Raw genomic sequence first — 24,126 nt, 5'->3', positions numbered from 1 at the left:
GTATGGTGACTAACATAATAAAAAAATATTATTATTAAAAAAAAAGAACAGTGGTGACGAGGTGAATAGTGGAATGAGAATGCCTTTTCTTCTGTTTGGCTGGTGGTGTGGAGGGGTGAATCAATCTAGGCAGTAGTTAGGCTGGGTATGGGTTTATTATTATCATGGTCACTTTCAGCAAACCTTGGTTTCAAATTCTCTAATTTTATATTATACCTAGTATAGAAACTGATGTGCAAAAGATCTTTTTTCTCTATAATTTGGTTACTGATTTCTCTTATGCTTGTACCCCAGATGTGGTTTCTTTCTACTCTTTTGTCTTCCTCATGTGACAAACTGCAATTGTTCACTGCCCAGTGTTTGCAAACTTGGTGAGAAGGCCAAGTTTACTCCCTATTGTTGTAGTTGCACGATATCAATGTTGTGTAGGCTCGTATGTTTCTGGTTCTCCGTGCTGTAGTTTTCCTGATTATCTTGTCCTTTCTCCCCAGGACAACCAAGCTATGTCTCATAAATTTGGTGAATCCTGTGTGGGAAGGCATGGCCTGCCCTTTCTCTAGGGGTGGGAGCCCTATCATACCATCAGATTAAGATTGGTATAGACTCAGCATTCTCTCGTCTTCGTCTCCAGTGGTAGGTATTTTTCTTTCTTTTTCTTCCAGCCACAGTGGTTCTTTACCTGTGCCCTGGGGGTGGCAAGATTACTGCCCCTCTCTTAGTGGCATGAGCCTTTTGTTCTGTTTGGGAGAAGGTTCTGGTGGGGTTTCGTGAATACAATTGACAGCTGCTCCTCTGTTGCTCTGCCACAGATGATCCAGTGGTCATGCCCCATCTCTTTTGGAATTGGGATGTCTTTCTTTATATATTCAACTAGTTGGTTGGTTCCATTGTGACCACAGTGCTCTAAGAAAAGCTATTATTTTGTAATTTCTCTGGCTTTTTTGTAGTCAAGGTAAGAGCAAAGCAATTGCCAGCTCTTAATATCCTAGATAAAGGCTTCCACCAAAATACCTTTGAAACAGCAGCAAAGACATGTCCAGGAAATACGGCCATGGTCTCTAGTGGCTAGGAGAAGGGTGAAATGGGAAGCTGCTGTTTGACAGATATAATGTTTCCATTATGCAAACTCAGTAAGTTCTAGGGATCTGCTGTACAACATAGTGCCTATAATTAATAACATTGGATTGCGCACTCAAAATTTGTTAAAAGGGTAGATCTCATGGTAAGTGTTCTTACCACTATCAAAAATAAAGGAAAAAATATATATATATCTATGATTATAACCAGCTGTTTTCCACAGAATTATTCTTGGACTCAATTCTAAATATTTCTTGCCACTGGATTAGTCCTTTGCCAGAAATCTACTGTGGCTTTGTAAATAAGTATTCTTCATATAAGCCAAAAAGTCATGTCTCATCAGCACTGGAAGATACAATCCAGAGGTCAAGAAATGTTTAACATTTGAGAAGTAACGGTATATATTTTTGCCTACCCTGTCATTTAATCCGTAACACAATGCCTTGAGTTAACTTTTCATTTGAACCGCTATTTTCCAGTGAAGAAACTGGGGCAAAGAGAAAAGTTAAATATATTGCCCCAGCTCACAGCACTAGAAAGAATCAAAGCTAGGACTCAGAGTTGAAATTTGTGCTCATAGCCATCATATTACACTTCATCTATGTCTTAACAGTGACTTCAAGGCAATCTAAGTAAGCTAAGAAACACAATTCACCCACCGTTTTTGTCATTTACTTTCACAAGGAAAGTGAAAGGAGTTGAAATGATTTCTCCAGCTGAAGCTGCCAATTAACTACTAAGGAGAGAAGAGCCTAAGAGCCTATGGTAAGTCTTAAAACTCAAAGGCTGATGTTGTCTCCTGAAGTTTGCCTAAGTTGGGTAATTTTAAAGTCTACATTTAGAAGCTTAGCACTGAGAATCTCAGCTCTGGCTTCATAATTAAATGATAATAAGTGATAATAGGAACCTATATATCTGTTTATTAATCATGACATGGGACTTAGGAGATATAGAAGTAATTGCTTCCAGTATAAGATTAAGCATCAGTTGTATAGCAGAAAGAAAGAAAAGCATTTTTCAAGCAGTAGCTTTTCACTGTAATAGTCTGAGAATAAAATACCCCTTTCAAGAGAGATTTATTAGTGTAAAGAAAAAGAATGCATTATAACTGTCTGAAAGAATTAAGAAGTATACCAGCTAATTACTAGAGAAAATGTATAGACTCATACCAAATCAGCATAGAAGGTTGAAATAAATATTTCATTTGGAAGTTTAATTTAAATTGCTACAGCATGAAAATGTGATGAAAAGCATTTAGTATAAGTGTATATATAATATATGATCTATAATACAAATGTCTATATTTCATAGTAAAAGTAACCAAACCATTTATGTGTCTTAGAAGGTCTCCAACAATTAGGTCAACATATTTTACCACTATATGAGTAGCCACAAAAAGTCAAGTGAGAGGGCTAATGAGGGATATGTTTGAAAGGGCACATAAATCATGTGCTTTAAGAAAACTTCAGAAAAGGAAGAGATAATTACAAAATCTGCAAATGTTATCAGATACAAGCTCTTATCAAATGTGAGTACATGGATTATCAAGAAAAGTTGAGCAGCAGAAATATTCATGTGGAGAATAGATGATAAACTTCTTTTTAAATCTATTGGGATGGAGTTTCCTAAAAACATATGAATGGCTATGTCCAGAAACTAGAACTACTACAGAACATAGGTATGTAGATATCTACATAAAAGTGGTTCCAAATCTAATACATTTGAATGACTCATGTTATGATTTAGAACAATATCAAATAGAAAGAATTAATTAAGTAATGAAAGAAAAAGGATAGGACTAGAAAGTGGAAGAATGTAAGTATTTAAGATTGTAAGAAAGAAGAGCCCAGGAAATGTCATAGATAAAATGTGGTCCATATACTTGAGGAACAATATTAAACCAAATGTCACAGACACCTCTTATGACACAGAAGACAGAAGCCATAGACAGTGTTAATGCCTATGAATACATGGAGAATTTGAAACTTGTCTGGACTCAGCCATCATTGATAACTTCCCCATGACTGGTTCCAAGTGTGGCAAAGACACAGGATGGGAAACAGGCAGGTAAAATGTGGAGGCAGAAGATGAATAGTGAAAATAACGTTGGCTGTAAGACAGGAAGTATTTAAGAATAATTTCGATCTGATTAGGAAATAAATTTAAAATAAGAAATAGTGAGAGGCTAAATTTGTAGGCATTTTATTGGCTATCACAGAGCGTTATAAAGACTCCATAATGAAAACATCGATTGTAGCAGTCTAAAGGACATATGGAAGAGAATAAAGAGTCCGTAAAGAAGCAAACCTTCAATTCATTTATGATTAATGTGGCTTGTCAAATCAATGTGGGAACGCTATGCCTGCAATATAGGATGGTAACACAACTGACTAAGCGTCTTGGTAAAAATAAGGATGGACCCATACTTCACACCATACAACAAGAACAATTACAAATGAACCAAACATTTCAATGGAAAATGAGAAAGTAAAAGAACAAGAAGAAAATATGGTAGTTTTCTTAATATGCAAAGACTTTTCTAATTGTAACAGAATATTGAAGTGGTGTCAATTTGTCAGAAATTAGGAAAAAATTGCTCCCAGTACACACACACACACACACACAATCTATGAAGAAGGTGTAAATAAAAATTAAAATCTAGGAAGGGACTTACAACTAATATCAAATCACATTTCTTTTATAAGAAGCTCCATGAAATGAACCTCAAAAAAAGACCTAAAATAAAATGGAAAGATTGACTAATTCTTCACAGCCCCAAAAAAACCTCTAAACCCCCCAAAAACCCAAACAAATGAACAAAAAAAAAATCCACACACAATTTTTACTTAAGCATATGAAAAATGTGCAAACTCCTTTAAATAAAATAAAACAAATTCGTTTAAATAAAATGGGTTAAAATTCCTCGAAAATACCATCCAAAAGTTTGAATACACCTTATGTTGGTAAGACCCGACCCAAGCAGGGATTTACCTGCATTACTGATGCAGTGTAAAATCATCCCATTGGAAGGAGAACTAAATATTTACTAAAATTACAATTGCAGATTTGCCCTTCTCTTTCAGATGTAGAAGTTTCCAGAGGACATTACTGAAATCCAAATAATGAGAACAAGCAGGTAATTCTCCTTCCTGTCCCTCTCTTCCAGCAACACCAGCCCCCTTCCTGTCACGTCTACACTCAGACAACTCCTGCTAAATTTAAGGTTCCACATGAGCTGTCATTTAGGCTGTTCCTCGTACTTTCAGCATTCTTCTCCCAAATATTCCCAAACTAACTTCCTACCCTTCTTCAGGGTTTTGTTCACATGTCACCGGGGCATGCTCTGACCACATTAGCGTATTTATATGGTAATATGGTCTTTGGTGGAATCTCTATACTTATAGGATAAAGAGAGAAATTAATTCCATCAGTGAAAAATTAAGACGAAATAAGGATCTGAGAATAGGTCTGTTTAAATTGAACAAGAGAAGTATTTTCAGAGAGGCTTTTGGGGTTTTTAAAGAAGATCTTCAGTAAAGTTAATGGAGCATTGCAAAATTCCCTGAATTCGTGACATAAGTCATATTCTACATGCCATCGTTGAAACTGCTTTTCATTTCTTAATGAAGAGAGTACTCCATAAAGCTGTTTTTTTTTTCTCACTGTGCTTTGTTTTTCTACATTATTGAATTTTCATTTTATTTAAACAGTAAGACATGACAGGCACTGGATTGCCGGGTGATATATATATATATATATATATATATATATATATATATATATATATATATATATATATATTTGGCATAAAGAATAAATGACTTTTGGACCCCCCCAAAATACAATATTTTTACCAATGTTCGAATACCTTATTGCTTTAAAAAACTTAAATCTTATGTTACAAGAAGAATGAAACTAGTTTAATGTCTGAAATATTTCTCACCAAATATACCACAGTGCACGTAATATGTGAAGGACCTTTTCTCTTTTGTACTGTAGAATCACTGCAAATTGCACACTCCACGGCATTTAAACTCTCCCAGAAAAGCTTTCAGTGATAGTTACAACTGCTGAAGACTGTAACTAAAATAACTTTTCTTTTGACCAGCAAATGACCCTTAGCACCTAAACACTGTTCCCAGGAAGAAGACAAAGCCAGAAAATTCTTGGAATTGCTTTGCTGCAGCCATGTTATAAGTGAAAGGCCACCACCACCACCACCACAAGGAAAACACTGCAGAGTGTCTTCTAGTAAACAGAAATTTTCCAAGTACGTTTTGAAAATGAAGGAAAATATCTTACCTTTCCTCTTGTTTTACTTTAATTGTAAAGTTGCACCATCATAGAGACAGAAATATCTCAGAGAAATCAAGAATACTTAAAATATTTTGTTAAATTTCACTCTTGGAAGAAGTAGGCTAATGTAAAAATGCAATTAAAATTTGGAGGTGAAAAAATTTGAGTTCCACAGGATTAAGACAGTCTTTGTATAAATACAAATTCAAAATAGCATTAATGCTGTGGCGATGATTACTGCTTTGCAATGAGTTCAGTACAGAGCTGGGACTTAGTTTACCAGGGCCCTCTTGCTAAATGAAGGTAGTTGGAAAATGCCTGGCATGTGCCTCAGTTTTCCTGTGTGTGAACTGGACCATCTACCACTTTGTTATTTTTCTTTTAATTAAAAATTTTTTTCATCAAAAAAAAAGAAGCAGGCTAATATAATATTTTATTGTCTTTTCCCATAGAAGGAATATAGTATTTTTTTTGGTGAAAATAAAATACTCAAATTGTATCAGTGAGAAGGCTATCATCAGAAAGAGCACCTTTCTGAAACTAGAATATTGCCTGAGGAAAATCTATTATCTCACATAAAAACTTGTCCAGAACAAAACAAGAGACCAGCTGTATTACTGCATGATCCCCTTTCTGCTTCTTTGTGATTCATTCATCCTTCACTTTCTCGCTGCCTTGCATTTTGTGTGTCTTGTCCTCAGATATATGATGGATGCGTGTGTCCAGGTATTCGATCCTAATCCCAAATTCCATAGAAAATATAGTGGACCTCATTAAAAAATATATATGCTCTGCAAAAGACACCATCGAGAGAATAAAAAGACACAGACGGGGAGAAAATATTTCAAAAGACATATCCAATAAAGAACTGTTATCCAAAATATACAAGAACACAACATTCAACTATAACAAAACAAACAACCCAGTTAAAACATGGGCCAAAGGCCATAACAAACACAGCACCAAAGAAGATACACAGATGGAAAATGAGTATGTGAAAAGATCTTCCCCATCGTATGGCATCAAGGAAATGCAAATTAAAATGAGAAGTTTCTACACACCTATTAGAATGCCCCAAATCTGGAACACTGTCAACACCAAATGCTGGCAAGAACGTGGAGCAAATAATTCTCATTGGTTGCTGCTGGAAATGTTAAATGGAAGAGCCACTTTGAAAGACAGTTTGGCAGTTTCTTAACAAAACGAAACATACTCTTACCGTACAATCCATCAGTGGTGTTCCTTGGTATCTACCCGGAGGAATCGAAAACTTGGCCATACCGGAGCCTGCGCAAGGTTCTTTCCAGCAGCTTTATTTATAATGGCCAAAATTTGGAAGCAACCAGATGTCCTTCAGCAGGTGAATGGATAAATAAACTGTGGTTTAGTCAGACAAATGGAATAGTATTCAGGACTAAAACGAAAGAAACAACCAAGCCATGAAAAGACATGGAGGAACCTTAAGTGGGTATTACCAGTTGAAAGAAGCAAGTCTAGAAAAGCACTCTAATATGTTTTCAACTATATGACAGTCTGGAAAAGGCAAAAGTATGGAGACAACAGGCGTTTGTGTTGGGGAGAGGGCTGTGGTAAAGGGTGAGCAGGCAGAGCTCAGAGGACTTTTAGGGCAGTGAAACGACCCTGCGTATGACCACGTGGTGGATACGTGTCGTCATGTGTTTGCCTAAACCCACAAAATGTCGCCAAAGGTGAACCGCAACGTCAGCGAGTCTTCCGGGGATGATGGTGTGTCAGTGTAAGTTCATCAGCTGTGACATCTGTACCACTCGGGAGGGGGATCTATGTTCACAGAGACAGTATGGGGCCAGGAGCCATGTGCAAAATCTCTGCACCTTCCTCTCATTTTTGCTGTGAACTTAATGTTGCTAAAAAAAAAAAAAAAAAGATAAAATCTAAAAGAGAAAAAAAGAAGTGAACAGCCAGATTGGGGGTGGGGGGTGAGAAGGTCAGGAAAAGGTGAATGTGAAATTAATGAACTAGGAAATAGAGCCAAATAATTTACTTAAAGTAACTCACAAAGAAAAACGATACACACAAAAACAGAGACAAGGAGAGGTTTTAAGAGATGTCTAATCAGAAGCCAAGAAAAAAAAAGAAAACAGATAGAGGGTAGCAGTATTTGAATCGATAAGGACTGAGAAGTTTTGTAAAGTAAAGAAAGCCAGGATTTGCTGAACAAGAACACATCATGCCAAGCAGTTTCATATAAAGAAGCCCACCATTTACATCTCTTCCTATAAATGTACATAGCATATATTTCATAATAAGTATATTACACACATTAAATAATATTGCTATTATATATTATTAATATATACATAAAATTGAATACATATAATTATATTAATTAAAATGAAAAAATGTATAGAACATGTTTATTTGGGTTAAACATATAATTACCTAAAATAATTAAGTTGATATTATAATATTACCTAATGATGCAGAGAAATACTTAATAAATGCAATAATAGTAAGGACAGGTAGTATTTATGAGCTTTGTGTCCACTAGGCACACTATGTGAAGCTTCCAACATCTATTGTCTCTTTTCTTTCCCCTCACAATCCTATTTTAGAAAAGATCTTTCTTCATGTTCCACGGTCATATAGACATCAAATCTCACTACCATTCAATTCCAGAGTCTGGGTTCAATAATTGTACTTAGTTCTTTTTGGTTCTTTTTAACTTTTCATTTATTTTAAATACTCCCATATCCAATTGTTTTAAGAAGTAGAGAGATAATTAAATAATGGCATTCTAGTTTTGCTACTTTAATTTTGCTCCAAGTATCCTCGAAGTATAAAAAATATTTATTTGAAAATAATTTCTGTTTTCTTGAGTAAATCTTCTGAACTGTAGCTATCGTATATATCTCAATATTTCCCCCCTCATTTTTGGTAGTTAGCCATAATTTTTGTTATCATTATTTGTCTTTACAGGAGGAGACTTCTATTCTGCGTCTCTGCTGATTAAAATTCATGTGTGTTTTTAGAATTGCATGGGAGAGGGGGAACGAGCCTGTGGGGTATGCAGGGGCAATCAGCAACTTCGGTTGAAAATTCTGGCTGAATTTGTCTTACTCCTTTCTGTTGAAAACTCTGCCTTCCTTTTGGCATTCCTTTTTGGGTCAGCATGCCACCCCGCTATGGTCAGCGTGACCCCATGGGATATCTGTAGTTTCTAGTTTATTGCCACATCTTTTCTTTGGTTATACTAAATTTAGCTCACTGGCTACAAAATCAATCACACAGTTGTTTGTCTGGTTGTTTCTTTGTTTCTTTCTATCTCCTCCCCAGAAGTGGGAGCCTGAAGTTTGTTACTTTATGTTAATTAGTGAGAAATCCGGAACAGACAAACTAATGATCACGATGGTCTGGGTTGTCCCTCCTTCAGCTGTTTCTTACTGGGTGTTATGTGCCCTGTAAACGGACTTCAGATACACCTGCTGCTCTCTGCATACCCAGTTGTCTTCTGCGGTAAAGTAAAGATGCGTCATCATTTAGGTCCTTTGCAAGCATTTTGGTCTCCCTCTTCAAACAGTGCGTGGTGCCAGACACCCGGAGGGAGGTGTACCCTCAGCCAGAATCCTCCCTCAAATTAATCCAAATTTCACTGCAGTGTATGTGGTAAATGATCTTCTTGATATGTGGATGGGATCTATATTCTATTTTAATCAAATGCGGATTTTTTTTATAGTTTAATTATTGTTTCCCTGTGGTTTCGAAAGAAGGGTAAGCTATTTTTAATTTTAACTTGTGCAGAGTTTTCAAGAAGTGAATGATATGAATTTAGATCAATGCAATTGATGGCCTAGTAAAAGAACAAATTAAAAAAAAAACCCAAAAAACAAATATAACAACAACAACAACAAATTATTTCACTCATCTGCCACTCCTAAAAAGAAAGGTAGGCATTTTAGTATAATGCTCATTTTCTTTCCTACCCTTCTCTTCCATTACGTCTGTGTATGTTTTAGTGTAACCATCTGTTTTAGGACCCATTTGAGTCCACATGACACCTATTACTTAGATTTATAAGACAGGTAATATTTAGCCAAATTAGCAATCAGAATGCCTGAATGTTTTAACATCATTTATAATTAACTGTTGGGTGTAATAACAAATAGGAACAGCAGCTGCAACGAAACTCCGATTAGGCAGTCAAAATGGGAATAATTCAAATTTATGGAAGGCCCCAAACTCATCTTCAAGCATGGAATAACATCTCCGTAATAACTCACCCAGGCCAGTGTGCACCAACATCCTGAGCACTGTGAGAGAATCCCTCCAGAAAACCGGGCCTCCTTCCAAATCAACCTCAGTCATTCTGGGAACCTCAGGATAAGATCTAAACCTGCAGTTGTATTTATCCCTAGATCAAATCCAGAAGCAACATCAACTTTATTCAGCGACTGGGCTCTGAAACTTTTCTAGTTCTCTTGAGTTCCCCCCCACACCCTGTATTATTAATTAGATCATTGAATCATAACAAAAATCCAGTTCTTAAAAAATCAACACAAAACAGGAAGTTACATTTACTCTTGACAATGCTGTCCAGCCAGCTAAACTAAAAATCTCTTTCACAGGTGAGAACACTGAAATCTGGAAATGATGGTATCTAGAACTAGTTACTTAGAACTAGTAGCAGAGCTAGGGATAAACCATCAACCACGATACTTTTTATTATACTACACTGGCTTTTCAAGCATAACTTCCTACTGTCTGGAAACAGAAAAATATGGAATGTACAAATTATGTGTATAACAAGTGGGAAATTCTTTCAATTATTGCAAAAAATTAGAAAGACACTAGTAATAGTACTACTAGTAGTAGTCATTAAAATTTATTTTCAATTTATTTTTGACAAGCATGTAACACATCATGGAACCCATATGACACCCTTCTGCCTGCTGTTCTTATCCCACATTCACACAAGTAACAAAACTCCGCCATTATCTGAAACTTCTCTATATTCATGGTCTGAATATACAAACCAGGGTCCTCTAGAAGGATACAGACCATGCAGTCAAAACCTTCTTTTCAGGCAGGCTTGGAATTGGCTGGTTTTGAGTGCTGGGAGGACAGACACATCCTCTGGTTGGGAGGGTGTAGGAGCAACAACCATGGCGCCATGACTACAGTGTGTGTGTTGAATGCCTCTTCTCCTCTCCATCCACCTTCTCATTCACTCATGACAGTTCCTCTGTGATGCTGCTTGGTTCTGACCCAACTGTCGATCACAGGAGTGGATGTTGCAGTTATGACTCTTTTCAATAAAAGTGACAAAGACCTAGCTGCGCCCACTAAGCAGAAGAACTACATTAAAAGAGAATTTCAAGGGTGGGAAGACTTGTAGGCACAGGTGCTTTGGACCTCAAAATGTAGAATGAAGAAAAGTAATTGCTGCATCTTGTCTCTTCACTTCCCCACGTGTGTGTCAATTTTATTCTTAATTTCATCCTTAATCTGTATTTTGTGGCAGCATGGCTACAGCAGATATATTTTGAAACATAATCCCAGCTGCATGTCTAGCGGGAAAAACACCTGTTTTGTTCTCAGAAGTTGCATTTTGTCTAACTGATTCATCAGATAGATGATGATTTGCCTGCCCTATCCCAAATTCTTTACCGCCCGCCAAGAATATGGAATCCAGGAAATAATTTAGATTAATCAGGAATAACCCCTGGAATTTCAGTTGGATGCATCACATCCTATCCAGACTGCCTGACTATGAGTAGATTAGTGTCTCAGATAAGTGGAGAAAGGTATTATTTTACTAAAATAATTTCATAGGCCCTGGAGAGATCATTTTAACAATGGCAATACTAGTAGCTCCTGCCTATATAATACTTACTACACATGGGTCACTGCTATAAAAACTTTACATAAAATAACTTCTGTACTACAACTCTATTAGATATTTTATTATTTCTCTTCTTTCACAAATGTAGATAGTGAGACATAGAAATCATGAGGAGCTTGCTCAAGATAGAACATCTAATATAAGCTAGAGCTGGATTTCAAAGTCAGATTGTCTATTTCAAACCTTTATGCCTAACCACGATGATATCCTGCCTTTCTACAACGGACAAACATATTCTCAGTAAATGACAGATTTAGCAAATTAACTAACCAACCAACTAAATAACTAAGTAAATTAAAAAATACACACACAAGAAATCAGTAAATACATAAATATTTTTAGCAGGTTTTAGCAGGATGAGTAACTTCCGGATGAATAATCTAAAGCACATTTGAAAGGAAAATACTACTCAAAATAGAAATTTCAGGAATAGAAACAGAAACATCAATTCACATCCTATGGATGTTAAAAAGATAACAGAATTGTAACAATTCTATGTCAATAGGCAAGAAAAGATTTTGATGACTGCTTCTTCTAGCCGTATTGTAGAAGATGTCCTAACTATTACAGTAAGAAAAAAATATGTAACTAGCCATATAAAGGGTTTTTAAGGGACAAAGAACTGGCATTTTTAGCAGATAATTTTGTAAGTAAAAAATAGAATTACATATATCATTATAATTTCTATGCATATTTACCCATACCTCTAAATACCAATTAATGTGAAAATATATATCTATGTAAAAAAAGAACCAGAAGTCAAACTGGTTGTGAAACATAAGTAGACGTATAAAGAACTAAAAATTATAAAACCCAATAATCTTGAAAAAGACAATGACATAGCACCTCTTCTATCAGATAATAATTTATTATAAAGCTATAAAATTTAATATAATGTGATAATGACACAGTTTAGAAAAATAGCGCAGTGAAATGGAAAAGTGAATATAGGATTGCCTCCTATAATAATGTGACACTACAGTAGAGTGGAGAACACGTAGTCATTTTCAGAAATGGTGCTAATTCAATCGGTCATGCACAGGGATAAATAAATAAAGCTTGACTCTTACCACATGCCTTACAAACTAATTGTGGGTAGACTGTAAATCTAAATGGGAAAAGTAAAAGAATAAGTATTCTTTTATTTATTTATTTATTTAGATGGTATTTATTCTATTTCAATACTATTTTGTAGTTAACTTTTTATTTCTATTCTCTGCTTCTCACTGGGTAATTCTGATTGCACTATCTTTAACTTCACTGATTTTTTTCTTATGCATGCTCCAATTTTTATTGAGTCTCTCGAATGGGGTTTTATTTCATTTATTGTATTTTAGACCTCTAGAATTCTATCTGGTTCTTTTAATAAATTTTGTAGTATTAAAAAAATAATAATTCTTATAGTATCAGCCATGCATCGAGAAGGTTCCAAGGAAAATCTGGTGACAGTCAAATATAGTGAATGGCTTAAGTGAATGACAAAAATTGAGTGAGTATGTGAGTGAACAAATGCATACTGCATAACTGATTTAAAGAGTTAGGACTCTGGTACGCCTCTCAACTATACCAACTGGTCGGCACTTTACAATTATTGGAAGCAGGTGTAGAGGAGAGTGATTTTTCATTTTGTATTTCAAACCCAAAGTGATCTAATCACGCAAAAGGCATATAACATTTTTACTCAAAAGGGAGAACAGCAGCAGACCCAGAAAATGTACAGACAGGGATCATTCTCAAGTGAAGTAGAATGGTACAGCAGCGCGTCTTGGTTGTGTCCGTTAACTGGTATGGCCACCTTGTCTCACAAGATGCGCTAAAGGGAATCCTCCAGCCTGATTCGAAAGGGCTCTAGAGCGTAACTTAGATCCACACAGAGAATAAAGAGCACCAGGGTAACGGCTGCCGGGGTATTGTGAAAGACAATATAAATGTATTTTTGTTTGTAACTTTATGTTCTATTATCTATTTATTATTAATTATAAAACTGTGCTAACAGTCTTCTAACATATACAAGTGCAATTTATATGACAACAATAATACAAAGAAGGGGGTAGAATGTATATGGGAGAAAACTTCTGTAGAGTATTGAAATTAAGTTAATATTAATTTGAACCAGATTGTTTTAAATTGAGATTCACTTTTTTTAGTTTTGTAACAATTACTAAATGTTTTGTAACAATTGCTAAATACAATACATAAATTACTAAATTATGTATTGTATATTACATATGTATTATATATTTTATCTATGTGTTGTGTGTGTATATATATATATATAGGCAGTATTATGTATTATGTATGTGTGTGTATATATGTGTATATATATGTATACACATAACTGTATATATGTGTATTATATGTGTGTATGTATATATATATTCATAGTATATGTATGTGTATTATATATTGTATATGTGTGTGTGTATATGTCCTTATGGAAGAGTTATAAGAGCATATAATCACAATATAATGTAAATGCAATGACAGAGGTATAAATGGGGTTCTCTGTGAGTTCTGAGTCTGAACAGAGATCAGTGTTGAGAAGGTGATGGCTGACCAAAATTCTAGTAAGATGGGAGCAGAGCACTACGGGATTATGTGGAAGGGTTAAGCCATAGCACAGAAGAAAAAACTAGCAGAAAGATGACGTGCAGAGTGAAGCAGTTGGGAGCTCATTAAACATACACAGTAAAGCGAGGAGGGGTTGTAAATGAGACTGGAGGAAAAATAAAAGGATTACAAAATTATTTTAAGGAAGAGAATAACTGTCTTACTTTGATAGACATTTTTTTTTTTCAATTATCCATTGCTGTGTAACAAGCCAGCCTAGAACTCGGTGGCTTAGACAATGCGTAGTTCCCTTTCCCAGCTCCGCGGCCTGGATGGGCTCAGGTGGGCAGTTCGGATTCGATGTGTCCCATGAAATTGCTATCAGATGGCATCTGGAACTGGAGTCATCTGAAGCCTTGGCTGGTCTGGACATGAGTCACATAGGGTAGCATCCACCATATCCGACTGGTTAAACAAAATCAGACCAGAAGGAATGCTGGAAAGGACTACCCCAGAATGTGGCTTCCATGGTGGGGTCATCACTGAAGATGAGCTACATGACATGAAAATCACGTTCAGGACAGATTTTACAGGAGCAATAGTGAAGGTGGCGGATTGGAGAGATTAGAATATTCCAGAAAATAGAAATGATGGCATCAGCAAAGGCATTACCTGTAGGGAGTAGAAAATAATAGGATGAAGAAAAATAAACAATAAAAATTATTGAGGATAAAGACAGTGAGGAAAAAAATCAAAGACCGCAAGCTTTCAACCTGAGAGTCTAACCGAATAGACAGTAACAGCTACACCTGAGAAGGGAATTTAGGATTCCAATCCTTTTGTTTGTTTGTTTTTTTAATAGTCATCTATTAAGCACCCCAAAAGCAGTGCTGGTAGATGCTATAGGTTGGATGAGCTCTACCTTCTCTTTCTATTCAAGTTAAGATGCTCTTGTTTCACAGGATGCAACCTAGTAAAACATAGCTTTATTTCATTGCTTTAAATGCACCTGTGCTGAGAGTAGCCCTCACATTATCTGGAGAAATAAGAGGGATAACTCTAAAGCAAATGCTTGGTATCTCACTTTTGGATAATTTTATCCTGAATTAAAAAATTTTTTAATGTTATTTATAAATGTCTCTGTAAGTAAAGGTCTACTTCCTTAATATGTTTGAAATATGCATAGTTCCTTTACTTTTAGAAAGACATGATAATAAGATGATAGTCTATTCAACAGACCATATTTTATGATTAAAATCGTTTAGCTTAAAAATAGGGTTTTATTTTTCTTATTTTGTAAAAAGGAGCAACCACAAATCCATAGCAGACATGATAGGGATGCCAGACCGCAATAAAAATCCTGTAACTTGACGAGAGGGTGCTGCTAGGGTGCCTCATCTGGCTCTACTACTAAGTGGCTCTACTACTAAATGAAATGGCTCTACTACTAAAATGAAATTTATTTAAATGCCATGACATTCTCCAGAGGCACCACTGCTCACTCTATGCTTCATTTAAAAAAATTATACATCTGTGTGTTATATAAATATAACATTATTTATATTAATAATATAAACATATTATCATATAAAACAAATATAAGCATATAAACATATATAATATATAAACAATATGTTTTATATAATATAAGCATACATATATTTATATAAAAATAATATACACATATTTTATAAATATACATACACATTTGTATATAAATATAGAATATGTAAAATATCTTTTCACTTACAGATCTTTCCCTAATGAAGTAAAAAGAAGTGACCAAAGCAGGCAGCTTTTATACCTTTTAGACAAAGAAACAATAAATCTGCGAAGCACTGGCAAGACAAAGAAGTTTGGGCTTGGGGGAGTAAATGAGTGAAGAAGGAGCAAGGTGTGTTTATACAGGCTTCTCGGCCCCGCGTTCCCTGTCCCTGGTGATAAGGATGTCTACCTCCTGGTACAGGGAGGGCACCTTTCACATGGGAGATTAATTTCCTGCATCAGGGGGACAAAGAGGAGTTCTTCGTGCAATGGCTGTTCTTAAGTAACTCACACGTAAAATAATCAATATGCCAAAGTGGCATATTTTGGGGCAGCCTGCCCTGAGCTCCATCGGTTAACAATGAGCTACATGCCTCTAATTGTTTGCTTGGCTCTTTGAGCCGTGAAGGTATCTGAAGTATTATTCAGCGTTGTCTGAGAGCCTAACACATAAGAGAGATCTAAAACTCAGGAAACAAGAGAGCTGGGGCAGAAACAATGAGGAAATGTATAGGATTCATACCAGCCCGGGTCTTCCTCCCAGTTACCCCCAGAGATATTGTGACAGATAATACTGAGTTTACCAGGGAAAGACAAATGTTCTTCCAGCCAGTCTTATTTTTGTGTTATCGGTAATGCCGGCAATGTGAAACACTTGAAGAAAGCTGAAGGGTTGCGTTCTGGATAAAAAAAAAAACAAAAACAAAGAAAGGAAGGTAGAAAAAGCATATTATGTCTACACCAATTGAATTTTACTTTTCTAAAAACCAAATTGAGCATCTTGGCAAATTATAAATTAAAATCATTCATTGCATTTGTCTTTAGGAACTCATGATTTTTTTGAGGTAGCAATACTCTGCCATCGCTATGTACAGTAGTTACATAATAAATACGATAAAGTATATGTGTGTGTGTATCTGTACATATATATCTGTACATATATATGCATATATATCTATACAAAAGTTTGAAGCTTACATAGTTTTTGGATTTAGGTAAGTCTGCTTGTGATTCTCAGCACTCCTACTGACGGTGTCTGACACGGTCTCTCATTCTTGCCACATACTTTGGAAATGGAGATTCCTAGAGCATTTCAGGTGGCCTATTTGGGACAGTAAAGTTAGTCCCTTGGTGATTACTGTAGGTTCTGTTCCCTAAAGGCAGAGCCAAACAAATCTCCTCTTCCTTATCCTAAAACATTTCAAGTAAAATAGCCATGAGAATATATCCGCGTTTAGCAGGTGGGTACACTCGGTTTAAGTTATCAAAACTCCTGTCGCTGCAACCTTCAGCCTAAATAAATGGTGCTATTATGTCATCTAGATGTTCCACAAAGGCTGAGGCCAGCTGGGACTCCTCACAGAGCCAGGCACCTGCAACCTCTACTTTTTGTGTTTTCTCATAATTTGCTAGCATGTGTTCGGCAAGTATAATGCACGATATCACATGAGGCAGAGTTGGCCTAAAAATCCCTCATTAACCAACACTTGAATTCATAACTAGAGTGTCTGTGGCATAGCACACCCTACATTTTGTGATTATACTTCTGATTTCACTTAAAGTAAATGGAGAGTATATTTTTTTTTCTCAAAGAGAATCTTTTTAAAAAATGATGGATTTATTCTGTTGTAAGAATATGGAAATGGTGCGATGGATTCAATATTTTGATTTTCTACACCATCCTTTGAATGTTTATTTTCTTTTTTGTTAAAGAGTCACCTTCCTTGAAAAAGGACACAGTAACTCGATTTGAATGTATAACTGCTTTAATGCATTCTCATCTGGGAAGTCTCTATCAGAATGCTTGGGATTTGCTTCAGGAAGGGTGAATAGTGGGGGGGCGAGTGCAATTCCAAGTTGCATCAAGGTCATTTTTGCATGTGGAGCCATTACAAAGCCAAATATTGCAGCTTTGTCGTCCTTAGGTTATTGCTGATTATGCTTTGCTATGAGAACTGTTACTGCTATAAAAATTGGATGCAAAAATTGATATGAAAGTTTGGCTGCAATTTTTTTTGACAACTTGCCTACAAATAATGCCTTACTTGACATGAAGATGAGAGTATATTCACCTCTTGAGTAGAAGTGCTTGACATTTGGTCAACACCAACATCCAATTATTTTATTGGCTTTTGTTAGAACACATTTCAGCATATATTTTCAATTTGTGGAAAGACAATATTGAAAAGTATTCAAAGGTCATGAACTACAATATCATTAAAGTATAGCATAATTATAGTGTTATAATTATGCATTTTTTAAAATTTTAGATTCATTTGCTTTGACTATACGATTGATACCGATACTGATGACTGTAAGATTGATACTCACTAATACTCTCACTAAGGCTTCTAAACAGCATTTTTGTAAAAATACCTAAATCTTATTTCCAAGTTATTTTAATATGCATGGTTTACTACCTTCAAAAATATCATGTGGTTACGAGCTTCATTGTGTTGTATCACTCATTAAATATAGATACTTTATTATAGTGTATTTATTATAAAATAAAAAATAAACCAAGTAATCCATAGTCATTAGCTGAATATTTTATGTTTTCCAATTTTTTATTTATTACTTTTTATCTTAATTCAAGTGCAGTCACCACACAGGATTACATTAGTTTCAGATGTGCAATGTAGTGATTCAGCACTTCCGTGTGTCATCTGTACTCATCACAAGTGTACCCCCTCATCCTCAACCCCTATTTCACCCATTCCCCTTCCCACCTCCACTTCCAAATTTTTAACATTCAGTATGAGATGTTTTGAAATAAGATGATTTCTTGAAATATCAAGCTGTCAGGTCTTTAAAAATAAGTTGCTAGTATTTCATAGAAATGGCTTTATCATTCCCTTAAACAGTAAAGTAGTAATAGAAATTCAATAACATCATTACCCTCTTGAAGATCAGAAATAATTTAAAATATTCCATAAAAACTGATATCATTTGGAATTATAAAATTGTGTGTTATGCCTAGAAAAACCTTAAGGATTTATGTTCTGTATATAGAGCTTTAAGCAGCCTAAGAAATACAGAGATGAGAAAACAAAGCCAGATGAGGCACCCTAGCAGCATCCTCTCATCAAGTTACAGGATTTTTATTGCGGTCTGGCATCCCTATCATGTCTGCTATGGATTTGTGGTTGCTCCTTTTTACAAAGTAAGAACCCTATGTTCCCGGTTCCTACACCTGTATATAAAGCAATAGATCTTTAAAAGAACAATAGAATTCTATATATCAGGCAGAATCAGAAAGCCTCCAACGGTTTTATAGTACCAGCTTCATTTTATGCATTAATACATCACAATGGCAATATAAAGAATATCAAATGGCAATGTGTGGTAAATATTATAGAGTTGTATAGATATATATATATAGGAAGAAACTTCTATTGGAAATGCTATGAATTGCTCTGCAGTTGGTAGAACAGACACAAAAAGAGATAATAATAGAACATCCAAGCAAATGCCATATGGGCACTGGAAGAGAGACAAGTACTAATGCCGTGGGATTAAGCAAGATCACGCATTTCAAAAAGAACAAACTGAAATAGTGTGGAATGTGCAGGAATTACTTCAGTTAGTCCTATTATCTAAATGAATCTTTAAATATGCTAGCTTAGCAGTTTTGAAATTATATATAGGGTAATTATAATACACTTGTTAAAACACCAATTTTTTCTTGCACACTTGCAAAAATATAAACATCATTCACAATATTTTAAATTGCAATCTGAAAATACAATAGCTATTAAGGGCAATTATTGTAATAATACTATAGGCTGTATATGTTTTCCAATAGTCATGAAACAAGATTTTTCCTTAACTGTGGTGCCTATGAGAAATTTTCCAAAAGCCAAACACAAAACCAAAAAAAAAAAAAAAAAAAAAGCATAAATCAGATTGCTGTTAGCTTCTAACATCCCCCTTCCCCCCAAATGAATGTCTCTCACTGTTAGAATTGTTTTCCAGAATTTAGGAAAAAATATGCTGATATATCAAGGACTTTAGGGGTGCCTCAAAGGAAAATAAAAACAAAAATGTATAATTAAGGTCATAGGAAATTTTTTCTGAACTCAAACATGTTTTTTTCTTTGGTCAAATTTAAGCCTTGATTTACAATTTATGAAGGATTTTATATAACATCAGAATTGTCATCACAATTCAGCTCAGACACTGAATATTTCCTACTGACTGGTTCTGATGGCTTTGCTTTCCTTACTTACAGACCAGTGTTTTTCATTAATGACATTTCCTCTACTTTTTTCTACACTCAATGACATCACTTTCATTTGCCCTACCTGGCATGTTGACATCATTCTATTTTTTAAAATCTATTAATTTTGGCATATTTGTAGATTTCCCCATAGTGGCAAGAAAGAGTCCGGGGAGCTCCTCTGTAATATCTATCCGGGTTCCCCCAGCGGTAGGGTCCCACTCACGCCAGTACAGTGCCATGCCGGGATCAAGCACTGATCCCGACTGCCTTATTCACACTTCACCTGCTCCAGGGCTCATTATAGAGCCACAGTTCCCTGCCTCCTCTTCCTTCCCTGGAAAGTACGAATATGATCTCCGTCTCTCTGATTGTGTCATTTCAAAAAGTTATGTAAATGGAATTTTACAGAATTTAACTTTTTGCTGTCGGCTTTTTTCACTTAGCAGAATGTCCCTGAGATCAGTAAGTTGTTGAGCTCATCAAAAGTCCCTTCTTGGGTACCTGGGTGACTCAGTTGGTTAAGGGTTTGCCTTGGGCTCAGGTCACGATCCCAGGGTCCTGGGATAGAGTCCCGCGGGAGGCTCCCTCCTGAACAGGGAGTCTGCTTCTCCCTCTATTTCTCCTCCCCCTCGTTCTGTCAATATCTATCTCTCTCTCTCTCTCTCTCTCTCTCTCTCTCTCTCTCTCAAATAAATGAAGTCTTTTAAAAAAAAAAGTCCCTTCCTTTTTTGGCTGAATAGTAGTACATGCCTCTGTTTATTCAGGCATTCTTCAGTTGAAAGACATCTGAGTTGGTTCCCATTTGCACTATTACAAACAAAACTTTTACACATCTTTGATTTCCTTGGCCTGTGGTTTGCTGTGTCATGCTCAAGTGTTTAGAGATATTCCTGTTGTTTTCTTGTTACTGACCTATATATAGTTTGATTGCATAGGATAAGAGAATATTTTGTATGATTTCAATTCTTTTAAACTTGCTAAGTTTGTTTATTAATCCAGGTGTTATAGTCTATAATATGGAATGATCTATGGGTTCTTGAAAAAAAAAGGTGCGTTACGCTATTGTTGGCTAAGGGATTCTACAGATGCATCAGTTGAATCCAGTTCATTGTTTGTATCATTCAGGTGTTCTATATTCTTTTTGATTTTTTTTTAAGATTTTATTTTTTATTTATTTGAGAGAGAAAGAGAGAGAGAGATGGAGAGAGAGAGAGAGAGAGCATGAGCAGGGGGCAGAGGGAGAAACAGGCTCCCTGCTGAGCAGGGAGGCTGACCTGGGGCTCAGTCCCAGGATTCTGGGATCATGACCTGAGCCGAAGGCAGACACTTAACCGACTGAGCCACGCAGGTGCACCTATTCCTTCTGATTCTGAAAAAGGGTTGTAGAAGTCCCCAAATCTATCATCATGGACATGTCTGTTTCTCCTCTCAGCTCTATCAGTGTTTGTGTCGTCTATTATAAAGCTCTACTGTTTGATATGTACAGATTTAAGATCATTGTATCTGTTGGATCGATCCTTTTATCGTTATCCGAAGTCCATCTTTGTCTCTAGTAATGTTCCTTGCTCTGAGTCTACTTTATCTGACATTCATATAGCCACTTCAGTTGTAGAGCTTTTTTAAATTGATGTTTGCATGGCATATTTTCCCCATCCTTTTACTTTCAGTTTACATATGTTACTGGATTTGAAGTGAGTTTCCTTTAGACAGCATATAGTTGGATTATACACACACACACACATACACGTTTATATGTATTTCATATATGTATATGTATTTCACTCTGCTAATCTATGACATGGAACTAGAGAGTGACATCCAAGACCAGCTGTGCCAGCCCCCAGCTATTTGAATCTTTCAATCCCAGGCATCAGACTTGTGATTTAGTCAGTTTTCAGATGATTCCAGCCCTCAGCCTTCAAGCCAAACAGGCTGATGCTGACCAGAACAGAGAGGAGATATTCTGCCCATCCTCCCTCCTCCACAGAAACTATGAGAGAGTGAATATGGTTGATTTAAGCTTCAATGCATGGGATTCATTTGTTTTGTCAACAAGAGATCATTTCTTTTGCTACATGAAAAAAACGTGAAAGAATTCCACCAGCAAATTTTGAAGGAAAGAAGACAGACACGGAAGTATATACAGTGTGTGCTTCCATTTATACCAATTTTAGAGAAGGTAAAACTGACCTACGGTGATAGAATTCAGAATAGCAGTTAATTTAAGGGCTATGATGAAGAGAAGTACACACTGGAGGTTGTTATTAAATATTTTCACCTTTTTCTATACTTGACTTGCAGAGTAGTTAAATAGCTGTGCTCAGTTCACTCAAAAATACTTAGAAACTATCCTCGGGACTCTCTCTATATTTATAATAATCAAATAATTAAAAAATTACCAAGAATAAGATAAAAAATATAAAAGTAAACTACCACTTGGTGCATGGGTACAATTTATTTTTTACCATTTTGTTTTATATTTTTTACCATGAAAAAAAGCAATAGAACATTTAGTGCATGGGTAATTCTCTAAGTCAGCTTCTGGCTAGAATTCTGTCACTGTGTTCCTCTTCTTAAAATGAGGTCACTTTCAGCTCTCAACCTCACGTCCAACGTGAACACTGTTCCTGACTGTAAGCAGGAGAGATGAGCCCTGGGCCAAATTCGGATCTTAAGGAAAACATTTCCTTTCAGCTTACCTGATTTGAACTCTGTGCTTCAGTTGTGATTTTAAAGTATCAGCCTTCCTCCCAGTCAGCTGACCCCACGTTCCCATCAGCGATTAGCCATCGACCAGCTCCTCTGTGTGTCCTCTGTCTGAATCTCCCTTTTTGTACTTTCCTGACAGAGACCATAAGGAAAAAGTGAAAACTATAATTCTGTGCCAGTAAACAGCTTTCTGCAGGCAAAACTGGGTTCAGCATAATTTATGGTCTCACAGGACGCACCAGGCAGCGGATAAAATAATCTCACAGCAAAAGGGAAATCGATTATTTTGGTTTGGTCCCTTGTTAACAGAGTTCTGGGAAATCCTCACCACATCCCTTCTTTCCCCCAAAGAACGCCACCAGTGAATTCAATAAATTCCCGTTTGTTATCTCATGTATTCCAGACACATGCCACCGTATCAATCTCCTTCAAATGTATACTTGGGAACATAGCTCCTACCTTTATAGCATGCCCCCCCCCCCGTTTCTCAGCACGCCCCTTATTCTACCTCACCGTGAAATTCTGACATATGCTGGCTTACATTGATTTTCCCTGCTTCGTATGAAGACATGTTTGGCTAATTGCTTGAATCCCTGTGGCTTTACTGCGTACTGTCTTTACTCCCCGTTTCATATTCCAGCATATTTCAGGAGAATTCACAGGTGACAAAAGTATCTTTCATGTGCTTTTGTGAGTGGCTGAGGCAACACATCAGTAACTCTTTGTGCTCTCAATGCTGTATGGGCACAAGTGAGTGTGGTTGTGAGTGTGGTTTACATCTATACAATGAAACAACTCAATATGTCCCCATTTTCTCTCCTCAGAGCCCTATTTCCCTTGCAGAACAGTTGAGTGAGAGCCATACGCAAACATGCACACATTCTACTATGATCAAGACCAGGGGTTCTCTTCAATACTGACCCCTTGGTTTAAGACAAGCGTTAGCACATCTTTCTTGCCATAAAAAATTCTTCCCTGGGCCTTTCACGCAAATACATGCATGGTACGTGTGCTCTAAAATCCCAGCAGACTGCTGACATGCTCTTTGGTAAATAGTGTTCATGCTGGATGCCGAAAGACCAAAGGCAAAGTAAAATACAGAGTATACAAATTATACTAGATATAGTTTTCTTCTGGAATGTTTTCAATGAGGCTATGACCTGGCGCTGTGGCTGCCAGCTGCTATTCCATGGACCTTTCCGATGAAGCTTGTACTTTATGCTGCTATCGGCCAATTTGGACTGTCGCCTCCCTGTGTCCTTTCTTTGTCTCTAAAATGCACCTCCTTCTCTTCTCTTACCTTGCTGCATGGACGGCAGGGTCCTAGAATCTGCTGTCTCACGGGACTTAACTGCAGGCCCTCTCCTTATGTAAGATAAAGTCCTTCGTGTCTTCTAAGTGCCCTCTTTATAATAATTCATCCGGGACACAATGTTAATTACAATCATGCAGCTATCATAGAAAGAAAGGCACAGAGTTGGAAATATACCCGTATAAAAATACCTGGAGCCATAGAAAGAGAACATGTCTGAAAGGAAGTTATAAACACTTGAAACACGTGAACTGGTATCAGAATTTAGTCTTGTTGATGAAATGCCATCAGATATTAGAAACCTCATATATTCGT

At 36.2% G+C, this 24,126-nt stretch overlaps 2 long non-coding RNA genes across 2 annotated transcripts; one reads left to right on the top strand and one right to left on the bottom strand.

The window, feature by feature from the left end:
* The first annotated feature begins 385 nt into the window (after positions 1 to 385).
* On the top strand, positions 386 to 4,809 carry LOC148108448 (uncharacterized). Its single transcript, XR_015727800.1, has 3 exons — positions 386 to 633; positions 1,762 to 1,842; positions 4,161 to 4,809. It is a non-coding gene; the product is annotated as an uncharacterized LOC148108448 (long non-coding RNA).
* Positions 4,810 to 14,331: 9,522 nt separating this feature from the next.
* On the bottom strand, positions 14,332 to 22,597 carry LOC123787470 (uncharacterized). Its single transcript, XR_006778240.2, has 3 exons — positions 22,490 to 22,597; positions 16,153 to 16,248; positions 14,332 to 14,476 (listed from the first exon to the last, which is right to left on the bottom strand). It is a non-coding gene; the product is annotated as an uncharacterized LOC123787470 (long non-coding RNA).
* Between the last annotated feature and the right edge of the window lie 1,529 nt (positions 22,598 to 24,126).

This window comes from Ursus americanus, chromosome 19 (genome assembly GCF_024610735.1).
Source record: "Ursus americanus isolate L20-20 chromosome 19, mUrsAme1.1.p, whole genome shotgun sequence".
In the NCBI taxonomy this organism is placed as follows: domain Eukaryota; kingdom Metazoa; phylum Chordata; class Mammalia; order Carnivora; family Ursidae; genus Ursus; species Ursus americanus.
Note: the sequence above shows the minus strand (reverse complement) of the source record. Positions and strands in the feature narration are given on the sequence as shown.